The following is a 15,158-nucleotide window of genomic DNA, read 5'->3' on the forward strand; positions in this document are numbered from 1 at the left end:
AACCTGTGCACTGAAAATTAGGACATTTATAAGATAAACTGAGGACACAAATAAATGGAAAGACATTTCATACTCAGGGGTTGAAGAATTAATATCATTAAAATGTCCATACTACCCAAAACAAAATATAGGTTCAATGCAATTCCTGTCAAAATTCCAATGGCATTGTTTCACAGAAATAGAGCAAGTCTACAATTTGTATGAAACCAAAGAAGAGGGGTGGCTTAGTGGTTGAGCATCTGCCTTTGGCTCATGTTGTGATCCCGGGGTCCTGGGATTGAGTCCTGCTTCAGCCTCTGCCTATGTCTCAGCCTTTCTCTCTGTGTTTCTCATAAATAAATAAATAAAATCTTAAAAAAGAAAAGAAAAGAAACCAAGGAAGACCCTGACTAGCCAAAGCAATCTCGAGAAACAACAACAAACTTGGAGATTGATGGTTTCAAACCACATTACAAAGCCATAATTTTTAAAACACTATCGCATTAGCATGAAAACATACATGTGGAGGGAAAATGGCAGAGTGGGAAGACTCTAAGTTCCTGTTGTTGCAGGATGCAACTAGATAACACTCACATTAGTGCTTATAACCCAGAAAACGAGCTGAAGACTAACAAAACAAACTCTACCACTAAATGTAGAGAAGAGGCCACATCAAAGAGGGTAGGAAGGGCAGAGATGTGATGGGGAGCTAAACGGATGGAGAGGAGAGAGAAATACACTATCACACCTGAGAGAGCACAGGGGATGAATCCCCCATAAGGTTTGGCTTTGGAGACGCCAGGGTGGCTCAGCGGTTGAGCGCCTCCTTTCGGCCCAGGGTGTGATGCTGGAGTCCCAGGATCCAGCCCCACATCAGGCTCCCTGTAAGGAGCCTGCTTCTCTCTCTGCCTGTGTCTCTGCCTCTCTGTGTCTCTAATGAATAAATAAATAAAAATCTTAAAAAAAAATTTTTTTTTGGCTTTGAAAAACAAAGAGGCTCTATTAAAACCAGCAGGACTTAAAACCTGGAATTTTAAGAATAAGCAGGCTCAACCATGGAGAGCCCTAAGGGCAAGAGGCAACTGAGTCCCTGCCCTTAAAGAGACAGCACAACAAACACCTGTAGAGATACAACCTGCAAGCAGCAATTTGAAAAATGCCTGGGGCATTCAGGAGAGAGTTACTAACCTCAGAGCAAATCCCAGAGATGCACAAATCCTTGGAGGCTTCTTCAGGAACAAAGGAGCTGTCAGGAACAATTTCCCTCCCCCACCTCCCACCATAAATACACAGCCACCCGTGGGAACCAGTGCCACCTGATGCTCACCACCTCACTTGCTCACTTAGTCCCCAATGCATGCTTTGGCAGATCCAATCTTCCCTCCCCCCCCCACCCCCCCCCCCAACCAGGTCTGCCTCAGTCAGGTGCTGCAGGGCCCCTCCCACAGAGGACCAGCAGCACACAAAACACCACACAGTTGCCCTGCCAGCCTGTGCATGTTGATGACCTGCCCCTCCAAAATACTTTTGGCTGGAGACCATACAGGGCGGTGCCACAGGCAGGCAGTGTGCAAGCAGCCCCAACAAGGGCCAATGCCACTACACAATGATTCCTGCCCCAGGGAGAGGGAAAGATCACCAAACATATAGATAACCCAGTCAGACTGGGCCACAGCAGTGGGCTAATGGTAGAGAACTAGTCTGACTGCAGGCTGTGCACAACAGAAGCCTCTCAGGGGAAAGCACCCTGCAGTTCAATGCCGCTGCATCTTTTACAAATGCTTGGTCTGACTCAACTCAAGCCCAAGGCAGCCCCAGACTGTCTCACTACCACCACAAGGACCTAACACTGCTTATGACAGGCAAAGAGAGCCACTGCAGATAATGGGGCTGAAGGCAAATGCGGCTCGACCATGACATCAGGGTGGACACAGCACACATTTTAAGGGGAGTACCCTTGAAGCGCCAGGTTCTGGTGATCAGGGGACACTGCACTGCAAGGCACTATAGACCTTTTTTTCATAAGGCCATTACTTTAAAAAACAGGGAGATGTAACTGATTTTTCTAATACACAGACACAGACAGAGATAGAGGAGACACAGGAATATGTCCCAAACAAATTAATAAGACAAAACTCACAGCAAGAGACCTAAGTGAAATGGAGACAAGTAATACACCTGATAGAGATTTTGAAGTAATCATCATAAAGATACTCAATGGACTTGAGAAAAGAGTGGAGGACATCAATAAGACCTTTGACAAAGAGATTAATAAAAATTGGAGGGACACCTGGGTGGTTCAGTAGTTGAGCATCTGCCTTTGGCTCAGGTTGTAATCCCAGGGTCCTGGGATTGAGTCTTTTCTGCATTAGGCTCCCTGCAGGGAGCTTCTCCCTCTGCCTCTGGCTCTGGCTCTCTCTCTGTGTTTCTCATGAATAAATAAATAAAATCTTAAAAAAAAAACAATTGGAGATTAATTCAATAAGTGAAATTAAAATGCACTAGAAGGAATAAATAGTAGCCTAGCCTAGAGCAAGCATAAGAATGAATCAGTGACCTGGTGTACAGAGTAATGGAAAGTAATCAAGCTGAACAGGTAAGAGAAAAAAATATGCAAAATGACAACAGACTTAGGGAACTCAGTGACATCATCAAACATAATAATTCACATTATAGGTAGCCAGAAAGAGAAGAGAGGGAAAAGGGGACAGAAAATTTATTTGAAGAAATAATAGCTTAAAAATTCCATAATCTAGGGGGGGAATCAGAAATCCAGATCTAGGACACTCAGGGAGCCCCACCGCCAATCAATCATAAAAGCAGCAAGAGAAAAGATGCCAGTTACACACAAGGGAAACCCCATAAGTCTCTCAGCAGATTTTTTTCGGCAGAAACTTTACAGATGAGGAGAGAATGGCATGATACATTCAAAGTGCTGAAAGGGGAAAATCTGCAGCCAAGAATACTGTATCCAAACTCTATCATTCAGAATAGAAGAAGCAATAAAGATTTTCCCAAACAGGGCACCTGGGTGGCTCAGTGGTTGAGGGTCTGCCTTTGGCTCAGGTCATGATCCCAGGGGCCTGGAATTGAGTCCTGCATCGGGCTCCCCACAGGGAGCTTACTTCTTCCTCTGCCTATGTCTCTGCCTCTCTCTCTTTGTGTCTCTCATGAAATCTTTTTTTAAAAAAGATTTTATTTATTTATTCATGAGAGATGAGAGAGAGAGAGAGAGAGAGAGAGGAAGAGACAGAGACAGAGACACAGGCAGAGGGAGAAGCAGGCTCCATGCAGAGAGCCTGATGTGGGACACAATCCTGGATCTCCAGGATCATGCCCTAGGCTGGAGGCAGCACTAAACCTCTGAGCCACCTGGGCTGCCCTAAATAAATAAAATCTTAAATTTTTTTTTTCTGCAAAGTTAAAGGAATTGATCACCACTAAACCAGCTCTACAAGAAACGTTAAAGGGTACTCTGAGTGGAAAGGAAAGATCATAAACAGGAATAAGAAAAGTAGGAAAGGTAAAGACAGTAAAAATAAGTGTATCTATAAAAGTCAGTCAAGAGAGTTACAAAATAAAAGGTTGTTAAGTTTGACACTATATACCTAAAACATGGTGGGGGGAGCGGGGAAGGGTAGGAAGAGGAGTAAAGAATGGATTCTCTTTTCTATAAGTTGTACCAAAACATCTACTTAACTTGCTTCATTTGTACAATTCCTTGAAATAAAGTAATTTGGTTCCCCTCCTCAACAAACAATGGGTTCAAACTTAAGTGACTATCAACTTAATATAGACTGCTATGCAGAAGATATTATATACATACCTAAGGGTATTCACAAATCAAAAACCAGAAATAAATATGTAAGAAATAAAAAGAAAAGAATCCATTGATATCACTAAAGAAAGCCAATCTATCATGAGAGAAGAGAGCAAGGGAAGAAAGGACCAGAGAAGAACTACAGAAAAAAACATAAAACAAGTGGCAAACATACCCATCAGTATTTACTCTGACTGTAAATGGACAAAATGCTCCAATCAACAGACACAGGGTGATGAAATAGATAAAAAAGCAAGACCCATCTGTGTGCTGCCTACAATAGACTCATTTCAGACCTAAAGACACACACAGATCAAAAGGGAAGGGATGGAGAAATGTTTATCATGCAAATGGATGTGAAAAGAAATATGGGGTAGCACTACTTATATCAGACAAAATAGACTTTAAAACAAATATTTTAACAGACAAAGAGGGACACTATATAATCGTAAAGGGAACAATCTAACAAGAAGATAGAACAGTTGTAAATATTTATGCACCCAACACGAGAGCACCCAAATACATAAAGCAGCTAATTACAATCATAAAGGAACCAATCTAGTAATGCAATAATAGTAGGAGAGTGTTAACACCCTCTTTCGTCAATGGACAGATCCCTCAAATAGAAAATCAACAAGGAAACAGTGGCTTTGGATGACACATTGCATCAGATGGATTTAGCAGATATGTTCAGAACATGCCATCCTAAAACAGCAGAATACACATTCTTTTCAAGTGCACATAAATAGTCTCCAGAGGTCACATATCAGGCTACAAAACAAGTCTCAACAAATTCAAAAAGACCAAAGTCATACCATGCATCTTTTCAGACCACAAAGCTATGAAACTAGAAAACAAGCCCAAGAAAGAAACCTGGAAAGAGCACAAAGACATGGAGATTAAACACCATGCTACTAAACAACAAATGAGTCAACCAAGAATCAAAGAGGAAATAAAAAAATACATGGAAAAAAATGAAAATGAAAACACAATAGTCCAAAACCTTTAGGATTCATCAAAAGTGTTTCTAAGAGGGAAGTTTATAGCCAACGAGGCCTATCTCAAGAAAAATCTCAAACAACTCAACCTTACACCTAAAGGAGCTAGAAAAGCAACAAAATGCAAAACTAGCAGGATGAAGGAAATAATAAGGATTGGAGCTGAAATAAATGAAATGGAAACTAAAAAGACAATAGAACAGATTAATGAAACCATGAGCTGGTTCTTTGAAAAGATCAACAAAATTGATCAAACTTTCACTAGATTCATTAAAAAAAATGGGGGGGGGGGAAGGGAGAGAGAGAGAAAGAAAAACAAATTATTTGTTTGTATAGAACCACAAAAGACCTAGAATAGCCAAAACAATCTTGAAAAAGAAAAACAAAGGTGGAGGTATCACAATTCCAGATTCAAGACATACTACAAAGCTGTAATAATCAAAACAGTACGGGACTGGCACAAAAATAGACACACAGATCAATGGAATAGAATAGGAAACCCAGAAATGAGGTAAGAATATGCAATGGGAAAAAATACAGTCTTTTCAAGAAATGGTACTGAGAAAACTGGACAACTACATGCAGAAGAATGAATCTGGACCACTTTCTTAACAGCATGCACAAAAATAAACTCAAAGTGGATTAAGAACCTATATGTGAGACATAAAACCATAAAAATCCTAGAAGAACACACAGGCAGTAATTTCTCTGATATTGGCTGTACCATTTTTCTAGATATGTCTCCTATGGCAAGGGAAACAAAAGCAAAAACAAACAAACAAACAAAACAAAACAAAAACAATTGGGACTACATCAAATTACATCAAATAAAAAGCATCTGCATAGAGAGCTTGCTAGGAAGGTGGTAGAGTAGGAGTTCCCTAGCTCATCTCGTCCCATGGACACAACTAGATAACACTCATATCAACTTGAATAACATAGAAAGGATCCAAAGACTGGCAGAATGAACTCCACACCCAAAGGTAGAGAAGAGGCCACATGGAAGAAGGTAGGAAATATGGGGAAGGATTTAGGACCTAAAGGAGCTGTGGCTGTCTGCATATGGGAGGGAGCAGGGAGAGAGGTGAAGGGCAAGAAACAGATGATCCTACCAGGGACTCTGAACAGGGAAGACAAACTCCTATAACATTTGGCTTTGAAAACAAGAGGGGCCAAGTTTCATGAGTTCTTACAACCAACAAGACTTAAAGCCTAGAATTCTTAAAATCAGTGTGCTCAGCCCTGGGAGAGCTCTGAGGGTGTTAGGAAGCATAGTCCTCACCTTAAGAGAGGGGCAGGACAAGCAGCCTGAGCAGATACAGTACAGCACTAGAAGTTGGAAAAACGCCAGGGGCAGATGAGAGAGAGTGATTTATTCATCACAGAGGGGTCCCAGAGTGATAGGGATCTCAGAAAGACCTCTCCATAAAGAAAGGAGCTGTCAGATGCCATTTTCCTTCCCTGCCCCCTAGCATAAACACAAGGCCGCCTGTGGGAACTAGTGCAAGCCCACACTTGCTTGCATGATGCTTTCCCCCACTTTGGTGGAGCCACCCTTTCCAGTCACATATGCCTCAGTTCCAGAACTGTGGGCCCCTCCCCCAGAAGATTAAAGCAAACCTCACCAGCACTGTGTCTCCCCCCAGCACTTTTTGCAGGCTCTCACAGAAAGGTGCTTCAGAAGCCTCAAGCACATCTTGTTAAAAGTGAGGGATCCACCCACATGCCCTTTGCAGATGTGCTTAGGCTGGCTGGCATAGCAGCTGTGGCTTCAGGTCTCAATTAGCAAGCAGATCAGATCCTACCTTGCCAAAACACCCCACATTCCCCAGGGACCAAACACTGCCCACAATAGGCAGAGAGGGCCACTTCAGACAACTGAACTGAAAAGAGGCAAGAACACAACAGGGCACACATAGGAGTCACTTCATGAAGGTCCAGGTCCTGGGGAACAGGGGACACAGCACTACAGAGCACTTCAGGACCTCTTCTTCATAAGGGCATTACCTTCAAGAGCAGGAGACATACTGACTTTCCTAACAGAAAGAGACACAAAGAGTTAGACAAAATGAGGAGACAGAAAAATGTATCCCAAACCACAGCAAGAAACCTAAGTGAAATGACCATAAGATACCTGATAGAGAATTTAAAATGATGATCATAAGGACTTGAGTAAAGAGTGGAGGACATCAACGAGACCCTAAATAAAGAGATAAAAAAGAACCAGAGATGAAGACCTCAATAAATGAAATTAAATATATACTTGATGGAATAAGTAGTGGGCTAGATAAAACAGAATGAATTAATGACTTAGAAGGCAGAGTAATAGAAAGTAACCAAGCTGAATAAATGAAAGGGAAAAATTATGCAAATTGAGAATAGTCTTAGGGAACTCAGTGACTCCATCAAAAGTATAATAACATTTATGTTATAAGATCCCAGAAGAAGAGAGAGAAAAAAGGGGGCAGAAAGTTTATTTGAAGAAATAATAGCTGAAAACTTCTCTAATCTGGGGAAAGGAACTGAAATCTAGATCTAGGAGGCAGAGATGCCCTGACCCCCAACACTGCCATCAACCAAGGAGGTCCACACCAGGACACATAGTAATTAAAATGGCAAAGAGTAGTTATAAAGAAAAAAATAATCTTAAAAACTGCAAGAGAGAGAAGATGACAGTTACATACGAGGGAAACACCAAAGGCTATGAGTGGATTTTTCAGCAGAAACTTTGCAGGCCAGAGGTGGCATGTTATACTCAAAGTACTGAATAGAAAAACCTGCAGCCAAGAATACTCTACCCATCAAAGCTACCATTCAGAATAGAAGGAGGGATTTTTTTTTTCAGACAAACAAAAATTAAAGGAGTTGATGACCACTAAACCAGCCCTCCAAGAAATACAAAAGTGGACTCTGGGTAGAAAGGAAAGACCATAAATGAGAGTATGAAAAATAAGTGTATCTGTAAAAATCAGTCAAAGGATTAACAAAATAAAAAGATGCAAAAATATGACACAATACACCTAAAACATAGGGGAGGGGGAGAGGAGTAAAGAACGGGTTCAAACTTGAGTGATCATCAACGTAATGCAGACTGGTATACAGAGAATATGTTACACAAACCTAATGGTAACTACAAATAAAACACCAGTAATATATAAGAATAAAAAGAATTTAAGTATATCATTAAAAAAAAAAAACAGCAAACCATGAAAGACAGTAAGAGAAGGATCAGAGAAAAGCTATAGAAATGACCACAAAACAGGTAACAAAATAGCAATTAGTATGTACCTATCAATAATTACTTTGAATGTAAATGAACTAAATGCTCCAAAAGACATAGGGTGACAGAGCAGATTAAAAGGAAAAAAAGAAAAAACAAGATCCAGGGTGCCTGTATGACACAGTCAGTTGAGTGTCTGACTCTTGGTTTCAACTCAGGTTGTAATCTTGGGGTTGTGGGGCCAAGCCTTTATTGGGCTCTGCACTCAGTGCAGAGTCTGCTGGAAATTGTTTCTCTCTCCCTCTCCCTCTGCTCCTTCCCTGCTCATGTATGCTATCTCTCTCTCTCTCTCTTCACAATAAATAAATAAAATCTTTTAAAAAAAACAAAAAACCCCACAAGATCCATTTATATGCTGCCTATAAGGGATTCATTTCAGACCTAAACGCAACTGCAGATTGAAAGTGAGGGGATGGGGAAATATTTATCATGCAAATGGGTGTCAAAAGAAAGCCAAAATAGCCACACTTACATTGGACAAACTAGACTTTATTTTATTTTTTTAAATAATAACTTTATTTTTTATTGGTGTTCAATTTGCCAACATACAGAATCACACCCAGTGCAAACTAGACTTTAAAACAAAGACTGTGGGCAGCCTGGGTGGCTCAGCGGTTTGGCGCCTGCCTTTGACCCAGGGTGTGATCCTGGAGACCTGGGATCAAGTCCCACATCGGGCTCCCTGCATGGAGCCTGCTTCTCCCTATGCCTGTGTTTCTGCTTCTCTCTCTCTCTCTGTGTCTCTCATGAATGAATAAATAAAAATCTTTTTTTTTGTATTTGTTTTTAACATATTGAGATCAGGCCCACTTTTTTTTTATAAATTTATTTTTTATTGGTGTTCAATTTGCCAACATATAGAATAACACCCGTTATTCTCATCCCGTCAAGTGCCCACCTCAGTGCCCGTGAATAAATAAAAATCTTTAAAAAAATAAAAAATAAAACAAAGACTGTAATGAGAGACAAAAAAGGATACTATGTAATAACAAAGGGGACAATCCAACAAGAAGATATAACAATTATAAATATTTATGCATCCAACATAACAGCACTCAAATACATAAAAACAGTTCATAAGAAACATAAAGGAACTAATTGGTAGTAATATACTAATAGTAGGGGGCTTTAACACCCTTTTTACATCAATGTACAGATCATTCAAACAGAAAGTCAACAGGGATTGAATGACACATTGCATCAGATGGATTTAACAGATATATTCAGAACATTTCATTCTAAAACAGAATATACATACTTTTCAAGTGCACATAAAACATTCCTTAGAATAGAACACATATTAGGCCACAAGTTCACCAAATGAAAAAGATTGAGTCATACCATGCATCTTTTCTGACCATAATGCTATAAAACTAGAAATCAACCACAAGAAAAAAATTGGAAAGACCACAAATACACGGAGGTTAAACAATATGCTATTAAATAATGAATGGGTCAACCAAGAAATCAAAGAATACAATTAAACCACAAAAACAATTAAAATGAAAACACAGTGATCCAAAATCTTTGGGATGAAGCTCAAGTCTTTCTAAGAGGAAAATTTATATTGTTACAGGCCTCCCTCAAGAAGCAAGAAAAATCTCAAACAACCTAACCCTATACCTAAAGGAGCTAGAAAAAGAATAACAAAACCCCAAATCAGCAGAAGGAAAAATATATTAAAGATTAGCACAGAAATAAATGAAATAGAAACTAAAAAATTAACAGATCAATGAAACCAGGAGATGATTCTTCAAAAAAAAAAAAATCAACAAGATTGATAAACCTATAGCAAGATTCATCAAGAAAAAAAAGAGGGCTCAAATAAACAAACTCACAAACGAGAGAGTAGAAGTAATAACCAATCCTGCAGAATTACAAAGAATTATAAGAGAATATTATGAAAAATTATATGCCAACAAATTGTACAACCTAGAAGAAATCGATAAATCCCTAAAAACATATATCCCACAAAAACTGAAACAGGAAAAAATAGAAAACTGGAACAGACTAACTACTAGCAAGGAAATTGAATTAGTAATTTAAAAAACTCCCAACAATTTCCAGAAACTGATGGCTTTACAGGTGAATTCTAGAAGGATGCTGCCCTCTTGACACTTATTTACCATAGTACTGGAAGTCCTACCCATGGCAATTAGACAAGAAAAATGAATAAAAGGCATCCAAAATGATATGGGAAAAGGAAAATTTGCACTATTTGCAGAGAGAAAACCTGAAATACTCCACCAAAATAATTACTAGAATTATCAGAACTAATCGATGAATTCAGTAAAGTCTTAGGAGACAAAAATCAATGTACAGAAATCTGTTGCATTTCTGTATACTAAATAATGAAGCTACAGAAAGAAAAATTAAGAAAAAGATCCATTTACAATTGCATCAAAAATAATAAAACATCCAGAAATAAACTTAATCAATGAGGTGAAAGATCTACAAAAATTGATGAGATGAAAACTACAAAAATTGATGAAGATGGCACAAAGAAATGGAATGGCATTCAATGCTCATGAATTGGACAAACAATATTTTAGCAAACATTGTCAAAATGTCCCTACTACTCAAAGCAATCTATAGATTTAATGCAATCCCTTCAGTAAAATAGCAGAATTTTTCACAGAACTAGAACAAACAATCCTAAAATTTGTATGGAGCCAAAGAAGACCCTGAATAGCCAAAGTAATCCTGAAAAAGAAAAAGCAAATCTGGGTGTATCACAATTCCAGACTTCAAGTTCAATTACAAAGCTATAGTAAAAATAGATACATAGATCAGAACAGAACAGAAAACTCAGAAATAAACCCACAACTATATGATCAATTAATCTTTGACAAAGCAGAAAAGAATATGCAATGGGCTGGGATAACTGGTCAGCTACATACAGAAGGATGAATCTGGACCATTTTTTTACACTACACGCAAAAACAAATTCAAAATGGATGAAAGACCTAAATGTGAGACTTGAAACCATAAAAATCCTAGAAGAAAACAGAGGCAGTCATTTCTCTGACATCAGCCATAGCAGCATCTTTCTAGATATGTCTTCTGAGGCAAGGGAAATAAAAGCAAAAATAAACTATTGGGACTATATGAAAACAGAAAACTTCTGTACAGCCAAGGAAACAATAAAACTAAAAGGCAACCTATGGAATGGGAGAAGATATTTGCAAATGACATATCTGATAAAGAGTTAGTACCCCAAATCTATAAAGAACCAATACAGCAAAAAGCCCAGAAAACAATTACAAGATGGGCAGAAGACATGAACATACATTTTTCCAAAGAAGACATACAGATGGCCAACAGGTACATGAAAAGATGCTCAACATCACTCATCATCGGGGAAATGCAAAAAGCCACAATGAGACAGCACCTCACACCTGTCAGAATGGCTAAAAGAAAAAATAGAAAACACAAAAAGTGTTGGTGAGGATGTGGAGGAAGGGGAACCCTCACACACCGTTGGCAGGAGTGCAAGCTGGAACAGCCACTGTGAAAGACAGTATGGAGGGAGATTCCTCCAAAAGTTAAAAATAGAGCTAACCTACAGTCCAGCAATCACACTACTGGGTATTTACCCAGAAAATACAAACACACTAATTCAAAGGGATATATGCACCCTGTGTTTATTGCAGCATTATTTACAATAGCCAAGTTATGGAAGCAGCCCAAGTGTCCATAGATAGGTGAATTGATAAAGATGTGGTATATATATGTATATCATACAATGGAATATTATTCAGCCATAAAATGAATGAAATCTTGCCATTTGCAACAACCCGGATGGAACTAGATAGTATAATGGTAAGTGAAATAAGCCAGAGAAAGGCAAATATATTATTTCACTCATGTGGTATTTAAGAAACAAATGAACACAGGAAAAAAAAAAAAAAAACAAGACAAATCAAGAAACAAGATTTGTCTTAACTATAGAGAGCAGATGGTTACCTGAGAGGAGGTGGGTGGGGGAATGGGGGAAATAAGTAAAGGGGATTAAGGGTACACCTATCTTGATGAGCGCTGAGTAATATGTAGAACTGCTGAATCCCTATGTTCTATACCTGAACTGCTGAATCCCTATGTTCTATACCTGTCTGTCAACTATACTGGAGTTGAATAAAAAGCAAACCCAAACCAGATGAATAAATCGATGGAACAAAATAGCATTCCCAGAAATAAGCCCGTGCATGTACAATCAATTAATTTACAAATGAGCCAGGAATATACCATGGGGAATGGACAGTCTCTCCAACAAATGGTGCTGGGGAAACTGGACCACTCTTATAAAATACACAAAAATCAACTCATAAGTGGATTAAAGACTTGAGCATAAGACCTGAAGTCATAAAATTGCAAGAGGAAAACGAAGACAGTAAGTTCCTTGGGCAGGGGAGGAGGGGATGTGTTGACACCAAAAGCAAAAGTAACAAAAGCAAATATAAACAATTGGAACTACTCCAAAATAAAAAGCTTCTGCACAGCAAAGGAAACAGCCAAGTAAAAAGGCAACGTATTGGATGGAAGAAAAATATCTGCAAATCATAGATCTGACAAGGGGTTAATATCCAAAATGCATAAAGAGCTCCTATAATTCAATTACAAACAAACAAGCTGATTAAAAACTGGGCAGAGGCTCTGAATAGTCCTTTTTCCAGTGACGACATACAGGTACATGAAAAGGTTCTTGACGTCATTAGCCATCAGGGAAACACAAATCAAAACCCCTATGTGATACCACTTCAAGCCTGTTAAAATAAGTGTTATTAAAGACAGGAAAACACAAGCATTGGTGCAGATGTGGAGAAAGGGAACCCTGTGCGCTGTTGGATCAGTCACTCTGGAAAACAGTACGGAGGTTCCTCAAAACATAAAAAATAGATTTACCGTATGATCCAGCAATTCCATTTCTGGGCATTTATACAAAGGACGTGAAAACCCTAACTCATGATGGGGTATTTTCTTCCAATATAAGGCGGTTCCATCTACATGGGTAACCTGGGTTAGCACTTGCTACATCAGCACTTGTCGCTTCACCTGGCACACCTACATTTGGGAGGTGGGTTCTTTCCTGAAACCGTATCAACCAACCTCTGCTGGGTTTTCTTCTGCAGCGTCCTCACGTCCAGCCTTCGTGGAGTTGAAGAGAGTTCAGGCCTTGCTCTGGATGAGGCTTTGGCTTACGGGAATATTGTGGCTGGTTTGCTTTTCCATCTAGACCTCTGCAACCTTATTATCAACAATAAAGGCTGTTTGCTTTCTTATCATGTGTGTGTTTGCTGGGGTAGCACTTTCAGTTTCCTTCAAGAACTTTTCCTCTGCATTCACAACTTGGCTAATTGTTTTGTACAAGAGGCCTAGGTGTTTTGGTTTTTTAAAATTCATTTTATTTGAGAGCTTGAGCACAAGTGGGGGCGTGTGTGCAGAGGGAGAGACAGACTTCCTGCTGAGCTAGGAGCCCCCAGGACCCTAAGATCATGGCCTGAGCTGAAAGCAGACCCTAAACCTACTCAGCCACCGGGGCACCCCTAGCTTTTGATTTAAAGTGAGATGTGGGGGACTCTTCCTTTCACTTGTACACATAGAGGCCATTATAGGGTTATTGATTGGCCTGATTTCAATATTATTGTATCTCAGGGAATAGAGAGGCCTGAGGAGAGGGAGAGTGATGAACACACACATTTATCAAGTAAGTTTGAGGTCTTAGGTGGCTGTGGTTTATGGCGCACCCAAACAATTAGAACGGTAACATCAAAGATTATTGATCACAGGTCACACCATTACTAACACTGGAAATGATGTGAAATGCTGCAAAAATTACCAAGGAGGACGCCAAGACACAAAGTGAGCAAATGCTCTTGGAAAAATGGCACCGATAGGCTTGATTAAGGCACAAATCTTCAATTTGTTAAGAAAAAAAAAATCTGCAAAGTGCAATAAAGTGAAATGCAATAAAAGAGAATTAATGCAGAAACATTTTTACTATTTAGACATTTTCAGAACTTTATTGCAACTTGGTGGAAAATGAACTTAGATCCTATAGATTACAAGTTCCAGACTTAAAGTCTCAACAGCAGAACAGAACAAAAAAAAGAGTATGTTCTGGCTTTTGGTGGAGAAATACATCCTGACTATCTGAGAGTGAGGAAACACTCTCGGAGTATGTATTTCTGAATATATAAGAACTTAAAACTCTTCTGAATATTGAGATCAAACAACGGAATGGAGAAAACCTTACCAAATAAGCTAATTAGGAAATATCTGCTCTCTCATGTTTGAGAAATACACACATGTCTATATATAGACATAAATACATTTATAAATATGTGGTTTATAAAAATATAGGGTGTATACAAACGTACATTCTATACTGAGATCCAGATGAAACTTTGTCAAGGAAGAAAAATCAAAGAAAATACGAAGGTAGGACACCAGCATTGTCATAGGAAAAAATAACACCCCACAGCAACCAGATTTTTAAAATGTGCATTTAATACAGAATGCAAGAAACTTGCAAGAAAAATGCAAGAGCCTCATTTTGGTCAACAAGTGGCAATGAGGGTGCGAACCCACACTGCTAAGCGGCTTGAAGTGTCATTTCAGGCCTGGGGTTGGGACTCCCCAGGCACTTTGGTCAGAGGGAGTTCAAACTCCCGCTGGATGCAGTGCCCGCGGTCTAGACCGGAGGAAAAGATCCGAGTCGTCCAGGGGAGGGAGGTCAATCCTTCTGCGCCCTACTGGTCCTCAGGTATATCCGCCCCAGGTAAATCCCGCTGATGCCCCTTAGGGCAGCGCAAACTAACTTCTGCGTGGAGTCTCCGGGTCAGGGCGGCCCGAGAAACCCGGTGACCAGGCCACCAGCAACTTCGACAGACTTCAGCCTTCCAAGCCGGGCGACCGGCTTTTCAAAAGCAAAACAGGCTACACCTCACTTACTCGGTGGCTCCCCCGCCCCGCCCAGCCCCGGACTTAATCGGAAGGCGGTGCTTCAGTCCCGGGGCGGGCCTCGGGGGGGGAGGGAGCGCCGGCTCCGCCCGACACAGGGGACCCGGGGGAAGGGGGCGGG

This window comes from Canis lupus, chromosome 5 (genome assembly GCF_048164855.1).
Source record: "Canis lupus baileyi chromosome 5, mCanLup2.hap1, whole genome shotgun sequence".
Taxonomy (NCBI): Eukaryota; Metazoa; Chordata; class Mammalia; order Carnivora; family Canidae; genus Canis; species Canis lupus.